Here is a 26,352-nt window from a genome sequence, read left to right as displayed (position 1 = left end):
TTTTGCTAACCCAAAAATGGGTATACCAGTTGACCCAAAAAAAACCAAACTATCGATTAAATGCTGCACAAATGATGCCATACGTGAAAATTTTTGGGACCGTTGGTGGATGGTCTTTGATATCCCTCCACATGGAAATTTATACATACCATTTTATTTCCTTAGAAAATTATATGCAGAATTTGTGTTGAAACTTAAAGAGAACTATTGGAGCATGAAGCCCAACATGGGCTTAGGACTAGGAGCTCCTCAGGATAGACCCTCTTCCCAGCGAAAGAAACTTGGCACTTTTGTCCCCCTCCCCTGATATCTCCCCCCCTCCTCGAGTGCAGCATCCAGATATTATGGTAGAGGCTAGCTCTCAGACCATCAGAGCCATTCATAGGCTGAGTAGCCTAATGATATCTCAGGCTAGGTCAGTCCTGCCTCCTCGTGTTGATGATGTTGATGCCAGTTCATCATCGGCTATCTCATCACAAATTTGTGTGCCTCGCACTTGCATTACATGTAATAATATTTGCCTGGGTCCCATAGGTGATCTTCTAGAGTATCATTTTGTATTAGACGAGGATATAGCAGACGCACATGCAGAGGCTACAGACCCTGATGCAAGAGAGGAGGGGAATGTAGAGGCATGGACTCCTTCAGTGTCAGTATGTGTATACATTTTTTTTGTTATGACATATGTGATTTAAAGTTAATTTTTATAATAGAGTAATTTTAATTTTTAAGCCATACTGACTTTTACATGTATGTGATCTTCATTCATGTTTAGTTGATGACTGAGGAGGAGCTCAGACAGATAGATGATGCTACACTCTCGGCCATTTCATTTGGCCTTGAGACATCTATGGTACATTATGTTGTGCTCGCATTTCTTTTTTCTATTTGATATTGTAGCATATATGGTTGCTAATCTTTCTTTTATCTTGTAGATACCACCTGCCCTGGGGGGACAAAGTGCGGGGGGTGAGCCAGCATGCATTGACAAAGGAAAGGTAATTAGATGTTTTCTAATTGATTAAATATTGACGCATTCTTGTAAAATTTTTGTGGTAATCTCATTTAATTACATTATTTATTGTATATAGGATGTGGCTACTAGCGATGAGCTTGTACAAATTCGACGTCCTAGATCATCAGGGATTTTCATTTGCATAGAGAGCCCCATTGTACGTATAAGTATCATTTATTTTTTATTTTTTTAATTGATGCAGAGGAAAGTATGATTGTTTTTCTATACAATTTCTATGATTTTTCCATACCAATAATGATTCATGTCTTGCATATGTTCATTACAACTTAAATAGGCTTATATGCACCTGTCCAACCGACCAAGTTGGTTACAAAGGTTTATTTAATCAAACAAATATCAAATTACTACTTTCCCTCCAAAACTAATATGACCATTTGAATTTGAAATTAAAATTTCAAACTATAGTTTTTATGCATTCCCTAACTTTCTAAACTATTCCATTGACTCAAAATTGGTCATATGGATTTATTAAATGCAACTAAGTAAATTTCTAGAAAATTGAAGTTTTTATTGTTTTTTCTCCAAACCACCATACACTCTGATCTCCCCCTTTCAACTGAGATCACATATGACATATATAAAGGTCTACATGATTGTTGGAACAACCATATAGGCATTCCCAACCATAAAACAAAAAAAAACCACTTTTTGCTAATACTATTTAGACTCTAAATACCTTATTCTAAGGCCTTTTGGTCCCATGGAGTCACTTGGTTTATAACCACACCAAAATGCTTGTGGGCCTTACATGTGCCTTTATTACAAAACATAGACCAACTTGTAAAATATGGACCAAACCTTTATTCCAACTTCCTAATCTACTTGAATCCTCACTTTCATGGAGTGGCAAGGTGTCCGGCAACAAAGATACTTGTTCCCCCCTACCCCATAGGTTAGGTGCCCTAGACCACCTTTCCTCTCTCTCATTCTGAACACTAGTCCACCAAGTGAGTGATGTTCCTCTCAGTCTTGCTGTTGCTACTTTTACCTTCTTATCTACCTCTATGTCTTTAAGATCAAAGTAGTTCTCAAGGGCCTCTATCCACCCTAGCACTTCTTCACTATCCATTTTACCCTAGTATATTGGAAAATCAATATGGTTCTTCCCACCATTACCTTGTACTGCCTTAATGATTCTCATAAATCTCCTTTCTTCAAGATCATCTATTGTCTCATGCTCTTGCCTTGCATTACCAACCTCTTCTTCTTCATGTTTCTCTCCATGATTTCTTCCTCTAACCTCTTCTCCTCTAGGTTCATTCCTTTCCTTTTCTAAGGATTCTATCCTTGCAATAAGCTTCAGCCTCTCTCTTCTCATTTGTCTTTCTTCCCTCACTCTAGATGCTTCAAGTTCTCTCCTCTCTCTTTTCTCTTTTGCCAACTCTTCTCTCAATTCTTCAAGTTCTCTAGCCATTTGATTTTTAGGAGGCATTTTCACAACAAGTTTTCTTCCTTCCCAAGAGCCAACTCACTAATTCTCTTTCTTTCCTCACCAAGAAATCTCTGGACACCACTTATGTACCTTTCAACTCTAGGACACACAAGGAGGAATTAGACACACCAAGGCTTCAACAAAGGGACCAGCACACTAAGGATTTTCAAGATTATAGGTCTTGGTCTCACTCCTAAACACCCAAACTTAAAAACCCTCCTTAAAATGGCTTAAAAACTAGGGCCTGCTTGTTCAAACCCCAAAACTCAATTCTAGAACGTTTTGATTTGTCTAATGACAAGATATGATCATGACAACCTACATGAACCTATCAAATGACTCATCTACCATATGAAATCCTAAAATCCTATCTCATGCCCAATTAAAAATTTCTTCCACATATGAGTCCAACATTATAACTTTGTATGCTTCCATGAGCCATAATTGGTGCAAGGATTGCCCAATTGACTTCAAGAGATGTTCCATGACCTCTGTAATGCATTGGATCTTCAATGTTCCCCTGATGAGCATGGGATGCTCCTGCATCACTTATCTTCATAAATAAATTCAAAACTAATTTCTGTGATATTAACAACTACTATTTTGTATCTCATAGGAGACTCCTATTGCTCGTGAGGTTCGATGGGACAGTTATGTAGATTTGATGATGCAGCCACTCACTCCTGAGGAGGAGCCTACAATAGTAAGCTGTAGTTTGAATTCATGATTAAATATGTTATAAATTTAGCATGGTATGAATTATAATGTTATAGTTTAAATTGTAGATTCATCTGACAAAGGTATTTGAACATATACAACCCACAATCACAGAGGTACCAGCATTGTCGAGGGCATACAAGAGGACTCCTGACCAGCGCAGGAGGTCGACGAGAGAGGTATTTATTATGAAATTTTGATAGTATTAATCTCCAATACAGAAAAGATCATTATGCATTTGAGTAATTCAATGTTAGATACGTAGAATCATATAAATTTAGTAGTCTAACTTTGGGTTTTCCTTTTTTGTTTATGTAGGAGGCATCCGATCCACCTAGTGCAATGAAGAGGCTGCATTTTGATCATCCACCAGCACCCTAGGATAGTATAGTTTTCGTAGGATGCATCATGAGACATTTTGAGATGGCATATGCCACATTGTATATAGAAACATTGATATTATACACATTCTAATGGCAAGATCAGCCACATTTTGTATATGGATCTATGTATTTTGATATATATATATTTGAGTACTTTGTCTATGGATACATGATCTTTGATATATATTTGTGTAAAATTTTGTCTATGGATACATGTATTTTGATATATATTTTTGTCATTTACGTGCACAATGATATACATATTAATTTAGTATCTAGTATTGTTCAATTTATCGTGGATCATGTGTCATGCCCTAAATTTTACTAGTAAAAACACAACAATTTTTTTTTTTTTTTGTAGCTTATGAAGTTGCATAAGAAATTACATATTGTAAAACAAGGTTATCATTGAATAGGAGTTCAAGACTCATGTGAATAGTGTGAAGGTGTTAACATTTTAGTCATAGGTGGTTTTCAAATAGATTGGATGACAGTCTAGTTCAAGTTAGCGTCACGAGTCAAACAAGCAAGTTCAAGATACAACACTCATAAATTCGTGAGGTAATTCATATCCTAACAAGCCTCTGATACTAATATTCTATTAGGGTCTGTCGATTGTATCATATGGACTAGGTCGTGATTCTAGCATGTAAGGGAAGGGGATCAGAATTACTTATTATCCTCATTACCAATGTACACACATTCATTAATCATTACAATATATATTAAGGTGACAATTACTATATTACTATATCCTCATTATCTATCAACATTGCTTCCTCACCAAACTAGCACTCACTACAATTTTCTAAACACAAAAATTACTATTTCAATACATAAATTAAACTCACTCTAACAAAAGACAATTACTAACTATCTAGCTCATCAACTACTAACTAATCTAGCTACATTGCCATGCTTTTACATTTACTATTTTAATTACTATAATTATTATACTATTACATTTACTTTTTTACATTAAATTACATCTAACTATTCACCATAAGCTCACTTTCTCACTATCAATATTATTATTATCAAAGCATGTTAAGATTCAAAGTAGTTTCATAGTACAAATTAGTAAGCACATAAAATGAGGAACTCTTAGTAAGTCTAAGGGCCAGTTCAACATACTTAACTCAATAATAATTCATGATCTGTATTTAAACACATCCTACTACACCATCGTATTGAGTGTGTCAATTTAAATTTGTTAGATGAATTGTTTATGCAAGGATTAGGTGCAAGCGTATAAATAAGGTTTGTATATAACATACCTTGTCATTCTAACATATATGTATCAATGTATCAATGTGCTTTATTGACTAGATAAAACTAGATTTGAGTTATTATTTTAATCCACCATCCATCCTTATCCTTGATTCTCCAATCCCATCATCCTGACAACTTACTTCATTTTAAAACCCTATTATATGTACATCCAATCAATCTTGGCTTTTATTTTATTTTTGAGTTAAATATTTAAATTTTTCATATTCTCTAACATGCACACTAATATGCCTTTATTTATTTAATTACTAATTTATTATTTGAGTGTTGGATGTGACTTAGAGGTCACAAGATTGTAATGTGTACCATTCTGTCACTTAGAAAATATATTAGTCTAGGACACTCATTAGTCTCTATATGCTATTATTATTTTTATTTTTATTGGATAGCAGTCTAGAATCTGGGAATATTCTTTAATATTTTATTGCTCTGTATTAAGGAAGGGATTTATTTGCCTTTACCATACATTTTCTAGAGAGGAAAATGCATGCCTATAGCAATGTATCTCATAGATTTTATTATGTCTTCTCTTACAAAAAACTTCATTTTGTTATATCATAAAATTAATTTGATGATTTTCTTGCTTAGAATTGCATTAAGCTTGGTAATTAAAATCAATGTTATCCATGCATGTGATATGAACATAAAAATTTCCTTCCAAATTATTGAGTGCACAACAAGATTGTAAGCAATCTACTAAGTTTTAAATTTATACAATCAATGGTATCACATAACATCTATGGATTGTTATTATCAACTAGTCATTTACAATACCACAAGGAGAAAACTTTCTTTCACATTTTCAAATGATAACAATGATGTCAAAGTAAATCTGTGACTCGTACCAATGCTTTCATAACAATATAAACTCCAAATGAAACATGCATATACAACCTTATCAATTATTTCTTCTACATGTGCATTGGGTAACAATGATACAATCTCCTTCCATCACAATGGGGCAACATAAGGGACTTTTCAAAATCATAAGGAACATGGACATTGAAAGATATGGACAATGAGTAGCATGAACATTGTCCAACATGATCATTGAGAACATGAACAAGCCAGTGAATCCTCCTTCACAAATGAGGGCACAATGTCAAGTTTTCTCATCCAACATCAATCTGCAAGATGATCATTCCAAGCCATATCCATTGCTCCCTTGGACACAAATCTGCATATGCAACACAACAAAATAACAAGGACCCTGGGTGCTTTCCACCCAACCATAGGCCTCAAAGAGACCACCCCCACGCTAGGGAACAAGGCTCAAACTGGGATACACATACAATCTTTCAATGCATAAACATTACATTTGAAACTTGAACAATTTCCCCCCAAGACTATTTCACAATGGCTTCATAGATGGAACCATAAACATAGGGTGAAGGTGTGTTCTAAAATGGAGACTTGCCATACCAAACCATATTTGCAATAAACAATTTTCATGCCCTCTCAGGGCTATCATATTTCACCAAATTTCATGCCCTCTAGCATAAATGAACCATTTAATGCCCTCTCGGGGCCTCCACATTCCCTCCTCCAAACCCACTACCATTAGCTATAACTCCTCAAACTTCCTTTCTACACCATACTTTCCTTATCACCCCTAGCAAGATATGAAATGTTATGGCATACAATGGAGCCCATACTCCAAGGTTCTCAATACATTTTTCAAACCCAACTTAAGCCCTTCACCGTGGACTTCTCTTCCCTTCCCACAAGGGTGAGTGTAAGTCCCATGCCCATAACAATACTCAAGCACAAAACAAGAAAACAAAACCAAGTAGAAATAAAACAAGAAATTTTCAAGAGTACATCACATTTTCACAACACAATATCAACACCCATAATACAACAAGGAAATAGACGAAATCCAAACCTCATACTCACAATACTCCACACAATACAACAAGATGCACAATGGTGTCACACTAATCTACATGGAATGAACACCATTCAAGCACTCACATGAATGCTACTCCACAATGCAATGCAATGCATACTCCATTGATAAACTCCACACTTGCATATTTACTTAACCATGCTAAAAGAAAGAAATGGAAAAGAAGCAAGTTTGAGATACCAACCTTGGTCCAAGCTAGGGTAAGGATAGTTGTAGTAGAGCTCCCCTGATCTCCCTCCAAAACCTATGTGTCTCTAAAATTAGAGAGTGGGCAAACACCCCACTAGTTTGGCCAAGACCCTCTAATAAAGCCTTCCCACTAACTTATTTTAGCAAAAAAACTAAGCCACTCCATCCTTACAAACTTGTCTCCTCTAACGGTTCATCAATAGCCCTCATGAGCTCTGAGTTATGACCCTCGAAGGATCGACCTCAAAATGCACTTAGAGCACCTTGAAGACTCCTTGGTACAGGGTGGCCGCAAATGATGGATGGTCTTCATGGCCAGAACAAGGGTGTGACTAGGGTTTACCCGCCCATCCAGAGCTAATGGCACTGACGATTCGATGCCAAGATCAGCGGTTTCAAAGTTACGAATAGTATGTGATATCTCAAAAATGAGATAGGTTATTTTAGGCCTCAGTATCACCGTCCTGTAGCATTTGATAGTTCATCAATAGCCCTCATGAGCTTTGAGTTATGACCCTCGAAAGATCGACCTCAAAATGCACTTAGAGCACCTTGGAGACTCCTTAGTACAGGGTGGCCGAAAATGATGGATGGTCTTCATGGCCAGAATAAGGGTGCGACTAGGGTTCACCCACCCATCTGGAGCTAATGGCACTGATGATTCGATGCCAAGATCAACGATTTCAAAGTTACGCTGTGGTGCACCTATGAATTGAGGCACACTGTGAGTTTTGGCATCGAGCAAGATCACTATGCTGAATCCAAACGGAATGTGATCTCTTGAAAATGAGATAGGTTATTTTAGGCCTCAAGATCACCTTCTTGTAGAATTTGATAGTTCATCGATAGCCCTCATGAGCTCTGAGTTATGACCCTCGAAAGATCGACCTTAAAATGCACTTAGAGCACTTTGGAGACTCCTCGGTACGGGGTGGCCACAAATGATGGATGGTCTTCATGGCCAGAAAAAGGTTGTGACTAGGGTTCACCCACCCATATGAAGCTAATGGCACTGACGATTCGATGCTAAGATCAGCAGTTTTAGAGTTACGCTGTGGTGCACCTATGAACTGAGGCACACTGTGAGTTTTGGCATCGAGCGAGATCGCTGTGTTGAATCCAAATGGAATGTGATCTCTCAAAAATGAGATAGGTTATTTTAGGCCTTAGAATCACCATCCTGTAGCATTTGACAGTTCATTGATAGCCCTCATGAGCTTTAAGTTATGACCCTCAAAAGATCGACCTCCAAATGCACTTAGAGCACCTTGGAGACTCCTCGGTACAGGGTGGCCGCAAATGATGGATGGTATTCGTGGCTAGAACATGGGTGTGATTAGGGTTCACCCACCCATCTGGAGCTAATGGCACTGATGATTCGATGCCAAGATCAACGGTTTCAAAGTTACGCTGTGGTGCACCTATGAATTGAGGCACACTATGAGTTTTGGCATCGAGAGAGATCACTGTGCTGAATCCAAATGGAATGTGATCTCTTGAAAATGAGACAGGTTATTTTAGGCCTCAGGATCACCGTCCTGTAGCATTTGATAGTTCATCGATAGCCCTCACGAGCTCTGAGTTATGACCCTCAAAAAATTGACCTCCAAATGCACTTAGAGCACCTTGGAGACTCCTCGGTATGGGGTGGCCGCAAATGATGGATGGTCTTCGTGGCTAGAACAAGGGTGTGACTAGGGTTCACCTACCCATTCGAAGCTAATGGAACTGATGATTCGATGCCAAGATCAGTGGTTTCAAAGTTACGCTGTGGTGCACCTATGAACTGAGGCACACTACGAGTTTTGGCATCGAGCGAGATCACTGTGCTGAATACAAACGGAATGTGATCTCTCCAAAATGAGATAGGTTATTTTATGCCTCATTATCACCATCTTGTAGCATTTGACAATTCATCGATAGCCCTCACAAGCTCTGAGTTATGAGCCTCGAAAGATCGACCTCAAAATGCACTTAGAGCACCTTGGAGACTCCTTGGTACGAGGTGGCCACGGACGATCGAGGGTCTACATGGTTGGAACAAGGGTGTCACTATGGTTCACCCACCCACTCAGAGCTAATGGAACTGACTTGTAGCCATTAGGAGTTAGATTTTGAAAAGTTGTCAAGAAAGGTTGACCCCTTTGACTTGTATCATGAAAGGTTGCTTTGTGCCTTGCTTGATTGTTTGAAGACTACTCCATGTGTCACTATCTTTCTTGGAAAAAAAATTTCTTTTGAACATCAAGCTTGCAATATTATCAATTATTGTCAAACTTTTTCAACCAAGTCAAAATGTCAAATGCAAATATTTGTTTTCATTTTTTGCTAAGGGGAGTTTCATAAATTGACTTTGATTTTCTATGTCTCTAGTGCTTGAACATGCTTAAAATGGCTCTTTGGTCTTAGAGCTATTGGTATTTTCTAACTTCATGGTCTATGATATGCATACTAAGAATTTCTTTCACTAAATGGTTTCCTTGATCTATTGACTACACTTAAATTTTTTCACTTGTCATCTCTCTTTCTATATGTTCAATACAAAGAGCTAGAAGAGACAAATAATCTTTCTTACCTTCATCTCTCTAAGCACATGATAGAAATAAATTCTAAACTTGAGAAAATGTTAGAGGAGAATATTGCATTCTTAAATTAATCTCCATGGAAGAAAATTTCATAAAACTAAAAATTCCATAGTGTTGAAACATAAAATTCAAGATCTCATTTATGATGGGATTGTTGATACCTCTAATGAGTCATCCACTCATAGCCTTCATATCCAACTTCATATCATGTCATTATGCATGTGCTATCTTGCTTATTGGCTTTAATTGCTTATCCTACATGCTATCTTCTTTCATGGATTTCATGGCTTATCCCAAATGTGCTTCATACAACTTTTCAATATGAAAGTCTTTCAAAACATTATACAATATTATGACTCTTTATGCTTTCAAATGCTATGATTGGTTGCAAAATGGAAGAAATCAAGTATTCTAATTGTTCATCCATACTTTCTAGATTTTTCTTATTTGATTAGTTTGATAAAAATAGTTTTGATAATCATAATGTCAGCTTTATGTCAAATAAGGAAAAAACCAAATTTGTAATAAGATATCCGCATGCAATTATCTTTCATATAGCTATAAATGCTCTTAAAATTGTCATTATAACCTTGTATCACATGCAAATATGATTTGGAAGAACTTGTTCAATATCTTCCTCTTATAATTCCTTACAAAGAACCTACCAAAATACAAAAACCATATACAAAAAACTACACATTTTACATCATAATACATCATAAATTTTAGAAATTCTCCCCAATACCACCCCCCTCCAACTCTTCATGATGTACCTACATTCCAATATCATACAAAAATTAGTAACTTATTTTATTAAACAAGATAATCATAAATTCATTAAATCATTATGAAGAAAATAACATAAGAAGTATATATACCTAGTTGAGTATTCCAACAGGGTCCTCTCTCTGTTTTAGTGTCTCCAACAAGGCTTCATGATCAACATTAGCAATAGTAAAAATTTCTTTTACTTTTGGTCTTCCTTGATGCTTCAATAAATTTACATTTGTTGCTATAATAAGATGTGAATATACGAGAATTACTTTGTGCTTCTGATAGTCTTCGAATGTAGGAATCCCATTCCTTCTAAGCATGTATGTCCGCAGCCATGTTCCAGCAACAACCACTAAACCAGTAAGATACGTGAATCCATCATCATCTGTGATCGGTTGTGCAAGTTTTTTTTTGCCTCTTACACAACATGCTAACCAATAATTGGATTTCTCATCATTCCCCTATGGTGTAACCAATGCAAAGACATGTCTTCACTGAAGTAGATCTGATAGATGGTTATGCTCAAGTGAACTTTCCATGTCATCATTTTTGATAAAGGGTATGATAGACAATGGAGTAAGATAATGTGGAGCCCATGTGTCCACCCACTCACTTGACTCACAGTGATCCCAATCACACTAAAAAAAAGTATGACAAAAATAAGCTAGTTGTTGTGTCCAAATGGTCCATGTACTAGAATTAGAGCTCCGAAATGAATGCATTTTTTATGAGTCTCTCACTATAGCACAATCTGATCTATCACCTATGGACCCTTCCTCAATCAACCAAAAGAACCTTTGTACCACTGAATTAAGAGTCCCCCCTGTGATAATGCTAAACTACACCAATCAATAATGCTACGAGCATCAAGAAGCTCTGTTGTTGAAATCTTCAGTTGCTCCTTAACTAGAGCTCTCTTCACACATGCCCCTGCTCCATCATGTTCCCCTTTTCCATGGCCGGACTCAAAAAAACTCTAAATATGAGGCACCCCTCTCTCTACGTGCATCCTACACAACCAATAAAATATGCGAGCATTCTTGAATTGACCTGTACAGTTATTTGACCAAATGATATGTCTATTCATAGCAATTGCATGCTCATGTAAGAAATCAAAAAAATTCTTGAAACAATGTTGCACAAACTCGTGAGAGTGAGATCTATCATCACTCATATAAAAATGATACTCTCTAATAATCTTTCGATTATCTTCCATACTATCAAGGGCATGTCTATATGTTATGTGAACAAATATTGCAATCTGAATAGAACTGTAATACTAAGATTGTTTCTCATTTTGAGGTTGCAATGTGTAGTTCTCAGCAAAATCAACAACTGATATAATAGTGCCAATGGGAAAAATCTCCTTACATGTTCTAAATTGTTGATCCAACCACTGAGACCTGTGACTATGTCTTACATACTTGTAAAAAATATTTGCCTTGAAATCTGAAATAAAATTAGCCACATTGATATCTTTTTCAACCAATTCACATCTAGAGCTCTCACTCCCACTCTTCAATGTGTATTTCACCATTTCATAGACCCTTTTTTTCACTATTGTCTTTCCAAGATCTTGTTCACACCCCTCATGGAAACATGTGTCAAACATGGATAAGCCACCACATTCTGAACACTTCTCATTTAAGCAAGCATTTTTATAAAAGGAACAACCATCAACTCTACGACATAAGAGTTGATCTAATAAATCTCTTGATGATTTTGGAAGCCCACTAGCCCCACAATCCTCCAACATTTCTTTACTATGCAAAGTAGAATGGATGGAGCATAATAGTTCATGGTGCATAGAAAACTCAACATGATATTTGCAACAACATTTATTTCAAATTTTGAGTGGCACACAATAAAATGGCTTCAAAGATTCAAAAGCCCTTTGTGATATATGAACACTTGGATGACTCTCTCTAAATTGTTTGAACAACATAGTTTGACTTACCTCCAAATAGTGTTTAGGATGTGGTGTGTGGTCTCTGATGCCAATTCTCAACTTTAAGACATCTTTAGCATTGGGTGATACTCATGAGTTAGAGTGCCAAAATTGTATAATTTCTTCCTTCACATCGTCAGATAGCTTCTTATCAAAACGTGGAAGTCTCCCACCAAATGCCCATGTTTCATTTTGAAGAGGATCATCAATTTTCTCTCGTCGACTAAGTGCTCTTCTCAAAGTAGTACGATTTAGATTTAAATCAATACAAGTTTGTCTCATATATCTACCCTTTCTCAAATGATGACTTACCAAAGAGGTTGTAATAACCCTTCGAGCAGCTCTATTATCCTTCTCTCTACTATTTTTCTCAATGCTATTGAGAGCACTAAAAAAATTCTTCACAATAATGGCATTTCTTTCCAACTTTTTATTGACATGAATTTTCAATTTGGAAAGCATAGGTCTCATCTTTTGCATCTTTAATAAGTGCATGAAAAGCTGACATTGCTCTACCACTGTCTTGTTGCCAAAAAAATCTGATATAGTCTTGAAGCCCATAACCGAATGGTTCTTTCTGATTTTTTTCCTTCCAAACTAGTCATAATCATTTCATCAATTTCAATTAACCATTTTGGTGTTTTAGAACCTTCATGTCAATTATAATTAGGAGATATGTAAGGTTCTTGTGCATTAGGTTCCTGTGCATTGTCATCTTCGACATGGTCAATTATGCAATTTGGATTATGACTTGGTGGCATTTCTTTTTCAAAATTTTCAATCTCTACATTTTCAATTTCCGCATTATCATTTTCAATAGGTACATTTTCATTCTCCAACTGTAGATTTTCATTATCTGACTCTATGATTTCACCTTCTATTAATTCATCATCAACTTGATTGATATTTAGCATACCTTGTCTTTTTTTTCGGTGTTTCATTTTGTCCCTGTCCCTATATGCCACAATGTCTTCATTGGATATCTTCCTTTTACTTTTATCCTTTCAACGACTACTGCTCCCCATTCAAATGACAAATTCGAACACCTAACGTTATATTTTCAAATTCTTTTCGATTGGTTGGGCCCCAAAACGTGACTTTTTACAAATCTCGTGAAAAAAAGAGGTAAAAAGTAATGTTGTCGGGTCTGTAGGGACAGTCAAATATTGGAAATTGATGCCAGTAAAATCGAATATCTGATTTCGAATCAGATATCCAATATAGGAAAAGGACTTTTGGGTGGAAAACTTGCTAAGGTTTTCCTCCTTTGCCACAATAATATTAATATTATAAAAATATTTAGAGGCAAACGACTTTAATTTATAACTAAGTTAATAGTATATTAGTATTAGTATAAAGTATCAATAATATTAATATATAATAGTATTAATATATCTATAGTATCAATATTATTATTATACCTATAATAGTATTAATATTAATAATATAGATATAATAGTGTAAATATATAGTGTTTATTTATATTAAGCTACAATATATAGTATTAATATATATTATTATAGCTATAATAGTATTATTATTATTACTATAGATATAATAATATTAATATTTAGTGTTTATTTATATTATAATTATTATCCTAAAATATTACGTTATTATATAGATATATTAATAACATACATATTAATATAATAATATTTATAATATATGTTATATTTAATAAAAATATTACGTTGTTATATATATATAATATTATTATACATATTAATATAATAATATATAATACAAAGAAGGTCGTCGTTTAATGGGTCAAAGAGGGTCATAGGTCACCCTATGACCCCATTTGACCCATATGAATGATTCAACTATGTCCCTAGGGGTCCTAGGACCCCTAGGCACATATGTTGTTGTTTAATGGGTCAAAGGGGGTCATAGGTCACCCTATGACCCCCTTTGACCCATATGAATGATTCGAATATGTCCCTAGGGGTCCTAGGACCCCTAGCGACATATGTCATCATTTAATGGGTCAAAGAGGGTCATAGGTCATAGGTCACCTTATGACCCCTTTTGACCCATATTACCCATTCGAATATGTCCCTAGGGGTCTTAGGACCCTTGGGGACATATGTCATCATTTAATGGGTTAAAGAGGGTCATAGGTCACCCAATGACCCCATTTGACCCATATGAACAATTCGACTATGTCCCTAGGGGTCCTAGGACCCCTAGAGACATATGTTGTCATTTAATGGGTCAAAGGGGGTCATAGGTCACCCTATGACCCCCTTTGACCCATATTACCCATTCAAATATGTCCTTAGGGGTCCTAGGACCCCTAGGGACATATGTCATTGTTTACTGGGTCAAAGAGGGTCATAGGTCACCCTATGACCCCCTTTGACCCATATGAATGATTAAAATATGTCCCTAGGGGTCCTAGGACCCTTAGGAACATATGTCATCGTTTAATGGGTCAAAAGGGGTCGTAGGTCACTCTATGACCCCCTTTGACCCATATGAATGATTCAAATATGTCCCTAGGGGTCCTAGGACCCCTAGGGACATATGTCTTCATTTAATGGGTCAAAGGGGCTCATAGGTCACCCTTGTAGACACCTAAATTTGATTACACTATTTTAGTAATCCTATTTAGTTATCTAAAAAGGCATTATTAATTAAATTTCTATTTAATTAATCCTTTGTCATCCCCTATTTGATTAATTTAATTAATCATCTATAGTCCTAATTGATAAATCAAATAATCTATTATTTATCAATTAAATCCTTTTCTCCTATCTAATTCCAAAAATCTCCATTTATTAAATAAATCTATTTGATAAATAAAATCCTCAAATTCAAAAACCCCTAACCTATCTCTAAACCTCCATTTAGCCTAATCCACCCCATCCACCCATACTAACCAAGTTTAGCCACTAACTCACCCACCTTCATTAATTCCATCCACTTGCACATCTCTAACATCCCTAATCTAATCCTAAACCCAAGCCTAATCCACCCCCTAATGTTGTCACATTCCTTAAACAAGTTTAAGACTTTCCTAATCCAAACCAAAGTCTCCCCTCAAAAAACCCAACCACTAAGTCATGAGTGCTCTTACAAAACATAAAAGACTCTTACAAGCCCACTCATGACTCTTACACCCATCTTCCACACTCTTCCCTCTTCCACACTCATTCCTCTTACATCCCTCTTACATACTCAACCCCACTCATCATGCCTTTAACCAACCCTTTACCCTACCCTCTCACACTCATACTCCTTGTGACAAGTGTCACCTTCCCATTGGTGCTAAACAAGCACAATCCATGTGCTCTCCTTTGAGTGCATCCTAGCCCTCCTTAAGCCTTCATCCATCCTTGCATCTAAGCCCTCCATCCCTCTACCCCTTAGCCTATAAATTGAATCCCATCCCAAGCCATTTCATCAACAATCTTTGAGCTAAAGTTACCATGCTATTTGGAGAACCAAAACCATCAATATTACCCTTATAATGCCAAATTGAGAGCTCACAAAGCTACCAATTTTCCATTACCCATCTCCATTGAAGCAGCTTTTGAGCATCTTGAGCATACATCCACAACAAAAGGACACATCTACAGAATCAAGAAAGCATGGAGTGCTTTTTCTTGTGAGGTTTTCACTTCTTGTTTTCTTCCTTTGTCTAAGCATATATGTGAATTTAGTTTTTGGTTTGTGAATTTTTACTTTATTTGTTAATGTTCTTTGCATACTGATTCTGGTTCTACATTTTGGCACGCCCGGTGGGACCCCACTATGGGTCATTTAATCATCTATTTTCATCTATATGTCATTTTTCTAACCATCTAATGTTTGTTGTTGTTTGAGTGTGTTGTGAGGGTGTTTTGCTTGTTTTTGCAGGTTAAAGAACGCACTTAGGAAGAAGAAATACCATCTAAAAAAAAAAATTCACATTTTTCAACTTTTTTGGCGCAGTTTTGGCATCTACAACCTGTTCTGTCTGCGAAAATCGACGTCTACAAAAATCTGTGTCTACGCAAATCAACATCTGCAAAAATTCGCATCTGCAAAAATCGACGTTTGTGAAAATCCGCGTCTGCGAAAATTGACATCTGCGAAAATCCGCGTCTGCGAAAATCTGCATCTGCACAAAACGGCGTCTCTTCTTGTCACCTGTGTTCTGTGCTGCAAATCTCTTTGTCCTCTTCGTATTTTGGCATCTCTGTATTTCAGCATATTCGTATTTTGACAGACTGTCTTCTCTGCTTGCTTATGTTCCGTAGGATTTAGACCATTTTAAGCATTTTTACACGTAGAAAAAACAACAAAAAAAGTTAAAAAAATTTTTCCCATAGTTAAGCTCTCATTTTTGAAGATTTTGGCTAACTAACTAAATTTCTTTTTTTTTTTTTGTCTCATTGCAGGTTGGAGCACATATGGAACCACTAACCATGTTTCTTGCAGGTTTTCATGTTGCTAAAAAATGAACTTGAATGTTTAACCATTTGTCTTTGAATGCATGTTGCTAAAAAAAAAATGAACTTGAATGGTTAAACACATTTTCCATTGAATGAATGTTGCTCAAAGCACACTCTTGAATGTCATGGATTAAAATCAACTTTCTTTGAAATGCATGCTTAAAACAAAAAAATCCAATCTTGAATGCCAAGGATCAATTAACCATTACAATATCAAACACTTCATTTGGAGCTTCTAAAGTTGAACAAAACAAATCTCTTTTTCACATGCAATCTAGGTAAAGTTTGATTTTTGGACATTTAAGAAACTTTGTTAAGTTAAAATACAAACTTACAAAAATCAATTTGAGTAGTTCCTTGGACTCACCTCTTTTCTAATCACCCATCAAATATTAACCATTGGTTGCAATCTCAGCGCCATTTATGGGGATGGGTCTACTTGAAAAAGGTGTTAAATGTTCCACAATCTAACTCACTCACTTGGTCTTTAAACGTTTGCTTTAACTTTATCAAAATTCTTAAATGGCCAAAACTCTAGATTAAATTGATCACACTTCAAGTTTGGGCACTAAAATTGAACAACAACTGACGTGGAGAGCCTCTGGGCATGCGCTTGAAATCGAATCTCACACACTTTTGTTTTGGACTTAAAACAAACTCACACTCAATCTTGAATGCCTTAAAGAAAATTAATCGATACTTGACGTGGAGGGCCTCCGGGCGTGCGAGTTTTCTTTTGTTGACCCTAACTCTTCTTATTGTTTGCATTCTTCGATCGATTTACTTTTGTTGGCGCTTCAAGTTGGAATTGAACATTGTCTCTTAAACATGAGTGCTTGTAAAGTCTAGATTAGCACATATAAGAGTCAGTTGGTAAAAGAACAAGCGTGTTTTTTAGCCCAAGGTCATCCGAGTCTTCTCTCCCCTTGTCATCTTTCGAGGCCATCTTGGGTGCATAAGATTAGGATCCAAAACCTTGTGTCTTTTTAGGAGGCCTGCTTGGGGATTTCATCACCCCTTGGACAACCTCAACTCCAGCGCTCCGGCGGAGTATAAGAATCGGGAGGTGAATCGAAAGACACCTCTCTTGGGATCAAGATTTTGTCATTTGAGCTAAGCATCAAGAAACTTTATACCCTTGAGAAGTGAAAGAGGAGAAGTGGGTTACCGATCCTCTCGGCTGTGTGACATCCTTTTGGTCTCATCTACGGATTTGGGCCTCACGTACCTTGCGTATATCGAGGACTCCCTAGCTAAACCAATTGTCAGCCTTACAGAAAACCATCTAGGATGTTAATGTGTTTGGAGTGATTGATCGAAACATTTGTAGAACATACACACTCCTTGGCGCAAGTATCACATTCTGAGAACCACAAACTTCTATCTGGGTGTTCCTATCTATTGCTTGTTTTTATTTTACTTGTTGAATGAATGTTTGCCAAACTTGGTCAATCCTAGCTTAGGGCACACTTAGCGTAGTCACTGCCTATTTTGGAAGTTGAACAAGTTGAAGCAAAACAACTGAGATTTTTCCCAAAGCCAAGCAAATTCAAGAATTTATGTCGGAACAACCCAAACCCAAACAGAAGTTTCACAAGGTCAAACTCAAGCCATCTCTAGCATACCAAGAACTTTTAGCCAAGAGAAAAGAAATAACACCAAGCCCACGAATTGCCAAACTCCACAAAGCAGAGGACAAAGCTATTGACGAAGCACTTCAAGAGGCCTGGTTAGAGCGCACCATCAAATTTAGCCAACATCTAGGAGTTAATCCTGTTTATTCCTTACCAACTAGGCATGATTTCTATGATTAGACACCCTTGTTTCTTCCCATCTTCTTGGATAAGCTTCACTTTAGAGTCATCTTTGTAGAAAATCCAGCCATCTTAGGTTATCCCCTGAAGCATTATTAGCTCATCCATCTCATTTAGAATCATACCATCTAGCTAGTAATCAAAAATTTGCACATCTAAGCTTTCAAAATTGTTGTCACCTTGCTAAAAGTTTTCCATTCCTAAAATCTTCCAAATCCACCAATCTCACCAAGGTTATCCCTTTGATAGAGCTTTGTCTAGGGTAATCTAGCTTTGTCACTTGTTATCCCTCATCACCTTGAGCTAAAGGTTGGGATTTGCAAGTGGTCAATCTCGTGTTCTTCCTAAAGGATCATCAGTCTATCCTTAAGTTGACACAATCACCACCAAGCTTGCACATAGGAAAGCAGACCTTTTGTGCTTTGACAACATATCTTTGAAGTTAGAATCCCCAACCTGATCCTCCTTAGGTTTTGTCATATAGCTTTGCCTCAACCTAGGAAATCATTTGCATAGAAAAGCCTTCCCCCTTTTGCATCCATCAGCATTATTGCATCTCATCCCTAGGAGCATTTTTCATGCCACCCATCACTCGCTTAGCCAAGAAGAAAGAAATAATGAAGCCCTATCATTTGGATCGAATAGCCTCACCCCCCTTGAGCACTCAGCCATCCTTCAACCCAGAGCAAGCTATGCCATCACCTACTGACATTGAAGCTTTCATGAACCAACCAGGAAATGCAGTATTGGTAAACGCCATTATAGACAAAAACAAAGAGACAATCATGGCTAATTTTCGAAGGGACAATGTAGGAACCTTTGACTTTGGAAGACCCCCTCCATTATCAAATCCATCTCACCCATTGTTTGGGCAGCTGCCACCGCCCATAGGCTCTTATGATCCAAATTATCCTCAATATATTCCAAAAGAAGAGCCTCCAACCAATCCATATGACCCAACAGACCGAAACATACCATCATCCACCCAAGTTGAAATCTCCACACCGCAAGCCAACCCAGCCACCACCACTCCATCCTTGGTTCATACCTCTCCGCTCCAAACCCCCTATACTCAAAACACCTCACTATTCACCCCCTTCACTATTGCTGCTGCTCCCCAACCCAGCCTTCCAAATCCACCCATCTCCCAAGTCAGTGCTAGCATCTTTGGCCAACCTCAGCAATATACAACAGGGCTGCCACCCATGGGGCCAAGTAATCAACCTTTCATCACCCCTAGCTTGTTCACCACAGCCCAAAGTACAATCCCATCATTTCCATTAAGTCTTGGCAGCTTAATACCACCAGCCACAAATCCACAAGCTACTACCTTCACTCCACAAAGCTATCAAAACCCACAATCTACTGCCAATCTTCTACCAAGCTCCCAAGTGACCCCAGCTCCCACCACCACTCTACCAAGCTTCCAAATCCAGCCACAAAGCTATCAAACCCCATCAGTTCCATTCCCAAGCTTTCAATTCCCACCACCTCCACCACCAACTAATCCATTACCTCCAATTACCAACTACTTTTCAATGCCACTTCTAGGAGGTAATCCACTACCCCAGCCAACCACCAATTATTTGCAGATACCATCCCAAATGGGGGCACAACCCACATATATTGGTCAAACCCCACAAGCCCTCCGATCCTTTCCCCAAGCCTCACAACCATCTTATACCTTACCTCCACAAAGCAATCCATTTATCCCACAGCCAGCTTATGATCCTCAATCCCAACCTCAAATCCTATATCAACAGCAAGCCTCGCAGCACATGCAGCAATATGCGCCACCTCCCCCTCAATAGCCCGTCATCCACCATCCAGCTGCCCAAAAAATGTACAATCCCTATCAGCAAATCCCTCACAGCCATCCATATTCAGTGTCCCCATCCAGCACATACCTACCTCAAGGCACTCCTACATTGGGGGCACCCCAACCATCACCTATCAATTCAGAGTGGGAGCAAATGAAGATAGCTCTGAAAGCCATCCAAGAAGGGAATGATCCAAAGACATTCAAGTTTGAGAATGTGTGTCCTTACCCATTTGACAGAGCCATTACCATGACACCATTTCCCAAACACTTTGAGGTACCTAAATTTAACAAATTTAGAGGAAAAGGAGACCCTATCACACATATCAAAGAATTTTACATGCATTGCCAAGACGTGGCATACAATGATGTCTTCCTCTTGCACCTTTTTCCCAAAATCTTGGCTGGACCAGCTCTTGAATGGTTTTATAGAATCCCCTATGGCACAATTAAAAACTTTGTTGAATTATCTGAGGCATTTGTAGCCCAATATGCCCATCTTGTTGAAACAGAGCTATCAATAATTGATCTTGTCCACACCAAGCAAAAAGGTGGAGAAAGCCTTGCCGAATACTTGCAAAGATGGCAAAACCTTACCACCCGCATATCCTGCACCTTGCCAGAACGCCATGTGGTGAAAATGTTTATTGATAATGCACATCCCAGCTTGGCCCACCACATGAACATGAACTGTTTGCAGACCTATAAGGATATCAAAGAGAAAGGAATGATCCTTGAGCAAGGACTCATCAAAGATGGTGTGGTAAAGATTTACAAAGAGGCCAACCAAAATCAATCACATTCCAATGACAAGTCTAGGTATTGGAACAAAAATAAGCATGTTGCAACAGATGGGGTTACTGACACCAGACATGTGAATATTGTTGGTCCTTCTCAAAACTAGTCTAACCCACCATATCAAACAAACAACCAACAAGCTATCAATTACCAACAACGAAATAACCAAAGCTATCAAAACCACAATACAAGACCCAACTTTCAAGGGTCTAACAATCAAGCTAATGCCATCAATGTAGCTGCAGGGCAAAAGCCCAGATTCCAACCTGCACCTAGAAACTATACACCCCTTGGTGAGCCATTGGATGTTATTTTTGAGAAATTGGCTAAGGAAAACCTCATCAAATTTCCACCTACCCAGCAAATTGATCCAAGCCAATCCAAATCTGCATGGTACAAGGACAATGAGTATTGCAAGTTCCATAGGGTAAACGGTCACACCACCCTCAGATGCATGAAACTGAAAGACTATGTGCAGGACCTCATTGATTGGAAGGAAATCACTGTTGGTGCCCAAACCTCTCCCAATGCAGGCTTACAGATTTATCAAAATGCTTTTCCTCCACACAACAACCAAAATACTGGAAAAGCACCTATCCAAAACAACACCAACAACCACCAGCCAAACCAACAGCATGGGAAGAACAATGACCACACTTCATCCTATATAGACTATGGTAGCCTTATAGGTTGTATATCTAAGAAAGAGCTTCTGTCAATGTTATCAATATCCGTGGACCAGAAAATGAGTGTGCGGTCACCACTCGAAGAGCGCGATTTAACATCACAGGCCCACCAGTTTCATCAGCACCATCAGCTCCATCAAAAAGCCAGTACAATATCTTGGAACACCTTGGGAACATGCCAGCCCAAATATCCATTTTAGACCTTCTTTGCACTAGTCCTATGTACAAAGACATCCTTGACAGTTCTCTCATAGAATCCCGTGTCCCTTCTGATATCAATGCTACTAATTTTTGTAATCTTGTTGGACACCTTTCATCCTCATGTGCCCTATCTTTCAAACCCACCGACATACCCGCGGTTGAGCCAGATCACACCCTTCTGCTTCACATAGCCATCATGGTATCCAATTTTGCTGTGAAAAGAGTAATGATAGATAATGGATCAGCCTTGAACATTTGCACCCAAAAATTCATAAAACAAGCTGGGTATACTGAGGCAGATATGATCAGTGAGGTTATCACCATCAAAGCTTATGACAACTTGGAAAGGACCACAGAAGGGACTATTTTGCTACCAATCAAGGTTGGGCCAGTCATTCAAGAGACAGTTTTCCAATTTGTTGATCTAAACCTACCATTTAACATCCTCCTCGGTTGCCCATGGATTCATGCTATGAAGGTCGTTCCATCCACCTACCATTAGTGCATCAAATTTCCGCATCAGGGCATTGAGGTAACCATCCATGTCGATCCAGAACCCTTTGCTTACTGCAATGCGGTTGAAGCTTCATATACAAACCATTGCCCTGGAATAGACATCGACACAACCATCACCAGCTCATCCCACACTTGTAATGATGCAGAAACCATCCTCGCCTCCACCCTATCTATCATAAAGATCAACAACAAAGGTTGTGGAGAATATAGTCTGTCAGATGCATTTGCTGTCGGAGCAATCCCACTTGATCCACATACCCATGGATGACCAACATATCACAAAGCTAGGGAGATTCCACCTCCTCGATACAAACAGTTTGGCCCAACCACGTTTGTGTCCTCAAAAACCCCTCTTCATGAAGAGCTCACTCCAGATATCAACAATTGGTTACATAAGGATGCACCTCCAAAAAATCAAGCATGCCTTGATCACTTCAGCCAAAAGTATCCCCAGCAACATAAGCTCATCACTGAAAAATGGAACTATCAAGGAGGTGGACTAGGACTAGAAGAAAGGGGCATGCAATGTCCCATCGAAGCACATAATTGGGAAACGAATTCAGGACTTGGCTTTGGCATACCCACAACTAGGGGCACCAACGAGAATGGTCACGCTTTTTCAAACATCCACCGCAACCTTATCAAAATTGAAGACATTCCTGAGGAAGTTGAAAAGAGAGCCTACGACAATATCCCAGACCAAATCTTCCTAGGAGACTCTGTTCTCTGAGAACTATCCATCCATCTCATTGACCTACCACTTGCTCATCCACAACTCATAGATTGGGACCAACCAAGTGTCATACATATTGATGAATTTGCATCAGAGGAAGCACTTCTGAGATTCATGGGAGCCGAAACTCCTCATAAGAAGATAAAGCCAGATTCTGCCTACATCTACAAGCTAGATCCCAAGGGGTATTTTAGAGAAAATCCCCAACCTAGTTTTGATACACCCAAAACTGGAACTAAGGTAAATCTGGGACTAGCTAAGGTAGTGAACAGAACCCCTCAGCAAGAAAATCTAGAGCCACAAGCAGAACATGAGGATTTAGTATTGCCTCCTCAAGATAATCGACCAGAGGTGTCTTCTATTCTAATAGAGGATACTAGAGAAGTCAACATTGGTTCTTCAGAGATCCCTAGAATTGTTCACATTGCTGCATCCCTATCACAAGACCAAGCTGACCTCCTCTTTAAGGTTTTATGAGAGAACATTGGCTGATTTGCATGGTCATATCAGTACATGCCAGGAGTTGATCCAAAGCTTGTAGTTCATCATCTTGTAGTCGATCCAAAGATCAAGCCCGTCAGACAAAAGCTTAGAAAAATGCACCCCAAGGTGGAATTACTAGTCAAAGCTAAACTAGAGAGAATGTTAGTTGCTAAGGTTATCTGACCTATTGACTACTCAGAATGGATCTCCAACATGATCCCTATCACTAAGCCTTCCGGTGACATCAGAATCTGCACTGATTTTAGAGATCTTAACAAAGCTTGTCCAAAGGATGATTTTCCCTTGCCCAACATAGATATGATTGTAGATCTTACAGCTGGACATGAAATTCTATCCCTTATGGATGGATTTTTTGGGTATAATCAGATCAAGATTGTAGAAGAGGACCAGCATAAGACAACATTCACTACCCCTTGGGGAACCTTTTGCTACACCATGATGCCTTTTGGCCTAAAGAATGTTGGGGCTACCTATCAAAGAGCTATGACAACCATTTTCCATGATCTTATCCATAGCATTTTGGAGGATTATGTGGACGATATCCTAGTCAAATCTCACACCTTCATGGATCATCTTGCTGACCTGGAGAGAGTCTTTGATAGGTTGGCCCAATATCATCTCATGCTAAATCCCAAGAAGTGTGTCTTTGGGGTCACATCTGGCAAGCTTCTAGGCTTCATAGTTTCTAAACGAGGTATAGAGATTGACCCCAAAAAGGTCAAGGCTATCTTAAACATGCCTCTTCCCTAGACACTACGACAGCTTTGCTCTCTTCAGGGAAAACTTCAATCTATCCGGTGCTTCATCTCCCAACTTGCAGATAAGTGTACATTTTTTTCACACTTGCTAAAGAAGAATGAGAACTTCAAGTGGGATCTTTTATGTCAGCGCAGCTTCGATCAACTCAAGTAGTATCTCACCAATCCCCCTATCTTGGTTCCACCAATTCCTAGTCGTCCCTTGATCTTGTATATATCAGCAACACCTACTGCTCTAGGGGCACGTCTAGCACAACATGATGATTATAGCAGAGAGAGAGCCATCTACTATATCAGTAGAACCCTAGTTGGTTATGAACTCAATTACACTCCTATGGAAAAAGCTTGTTTGGCAGTTGTTTTCTCAACTCAAAAGCTTCGCCACTACATGCTAAGTCATACCATCCAACTAGTCTCCAAGATTGACCCTCTCAAGTATATACTCTCTAGAATAGCACTTACAGACCGTTTGGCCAAATGGGTTATGCTACTAAGTGAGTTTGACATCCAGTATGTGGATAGAAAGGCAATCAAAGGGCAAGCTATAGCAGATCACCTAGCTGATGCACCTCTAGTAGATGCATATCCTTTTCTCACAGAATTTCCAGATGAGCATATCTGCATAATTGAAGAGCAGCCCCCATGGAAGCTTTATTTTGATGGCTCATACACCTCTCATGGATCAGGGGCAAGAATATTATTAGTTACACCTCAAGGAGATTACATTCCAAAAGCCTTCAAGCTACAATTCCCTAGCACCAACAATATAGCAGAATATGAAGCTCTTGTAGCAAGATTAAAGATAGCTGCAGAATGGAATATCACTGAGTTAGAAATCTTTGGTGATTCCTAGCTCATCATCAAACAAGTCTTAAATGAATATCAAACCAAAGATGAAAATCTATTACCCTACAAAGAGCTAGTTGATCAGCTGACCCAGCATTTTACAAAGCTTCAGTTTACACAAGTGCCTCGAATGCAGAACAAGGCAACAGATGCCATGGCCACTATCGGCTCGCTCTTGGAAATTCCCCAAGAAGCTACACAGTATGAGTTTTTAGTTGAGTAGCTCCTCACACCTGCCTATGCGAATGAGGATTCAAACCGTGTTTGTATCTTGGTGGGTCCCCAATCCCCTTGGTACCATGAAATTCATGCTTACCTTAACGATGGTATCATATCCCCTCACCTCACACGTACCCAATGCTAGAACCTCATCTAAAAATCATCCCGCTATGTTATCATAGCCAATACCCTATATCGTCAAGGTTATCACGATACTCTCTCTCGATGTTTAGATGAAAATGAGGCCACGATGGCACTAAAAGAAGTACATTCTGGACTTTGCAGTGCCCACATGAGTGGTATTGTCCTAGCACAAAAAATCCTTAGAGCAGGCTACTATTGGCCTACCATTGAAGAAGACTCTTGTGACTTTGTTAGAAAGTGTCTCCCATGTCAGCAACATGCAAATCTTGTGCATGCTCCAGCATAGGATCTACAGCCTATTGCACCACCTTGGCCTTTCGCTTGTTGGGGCCTTGATCTAGTTGGAACTATCACCCCTCTCTCATCTGATGGACATAAATGGATAATAACAGCTACAGACTATTTCACTAAGTGGGTGGAAGCAGTCCCCCTAGTCTCAGCTACAGGAGTTCAAGTCTCTAAGTTCATCTTGTACCACATTGTTTGCCGCTTTGGCATCCCATCCACCATCTTCACTGACCACGGAGGTAACTTTGAAAATCTCAACATGGAAGAATTATGCACTTCCCTCCGCATCCATCACCACTTTTCTAGCCCATATTTCCCACA

The sequence above is a fragment of the Cupressus sempervirens genome, chromosome 3 (assembly GCF_028749045.1).
Source record: "Cupressus sempervirens isolate cs-2001-9-10 chromosome 3, ASM2874904v1, whole genome shotgun sequence".
Lineage (NCBI taxonomy): Eukaryota > Viridiplantae > Streptophyta > Pinopsida > Cupressales > Cupressaceae > Cupressus > Cupressus sempervirens.
The sequence above is the reverse complement of the archived record's forward strand: the minus strand, read 5'-3'. Positions refer to the sequence as shown.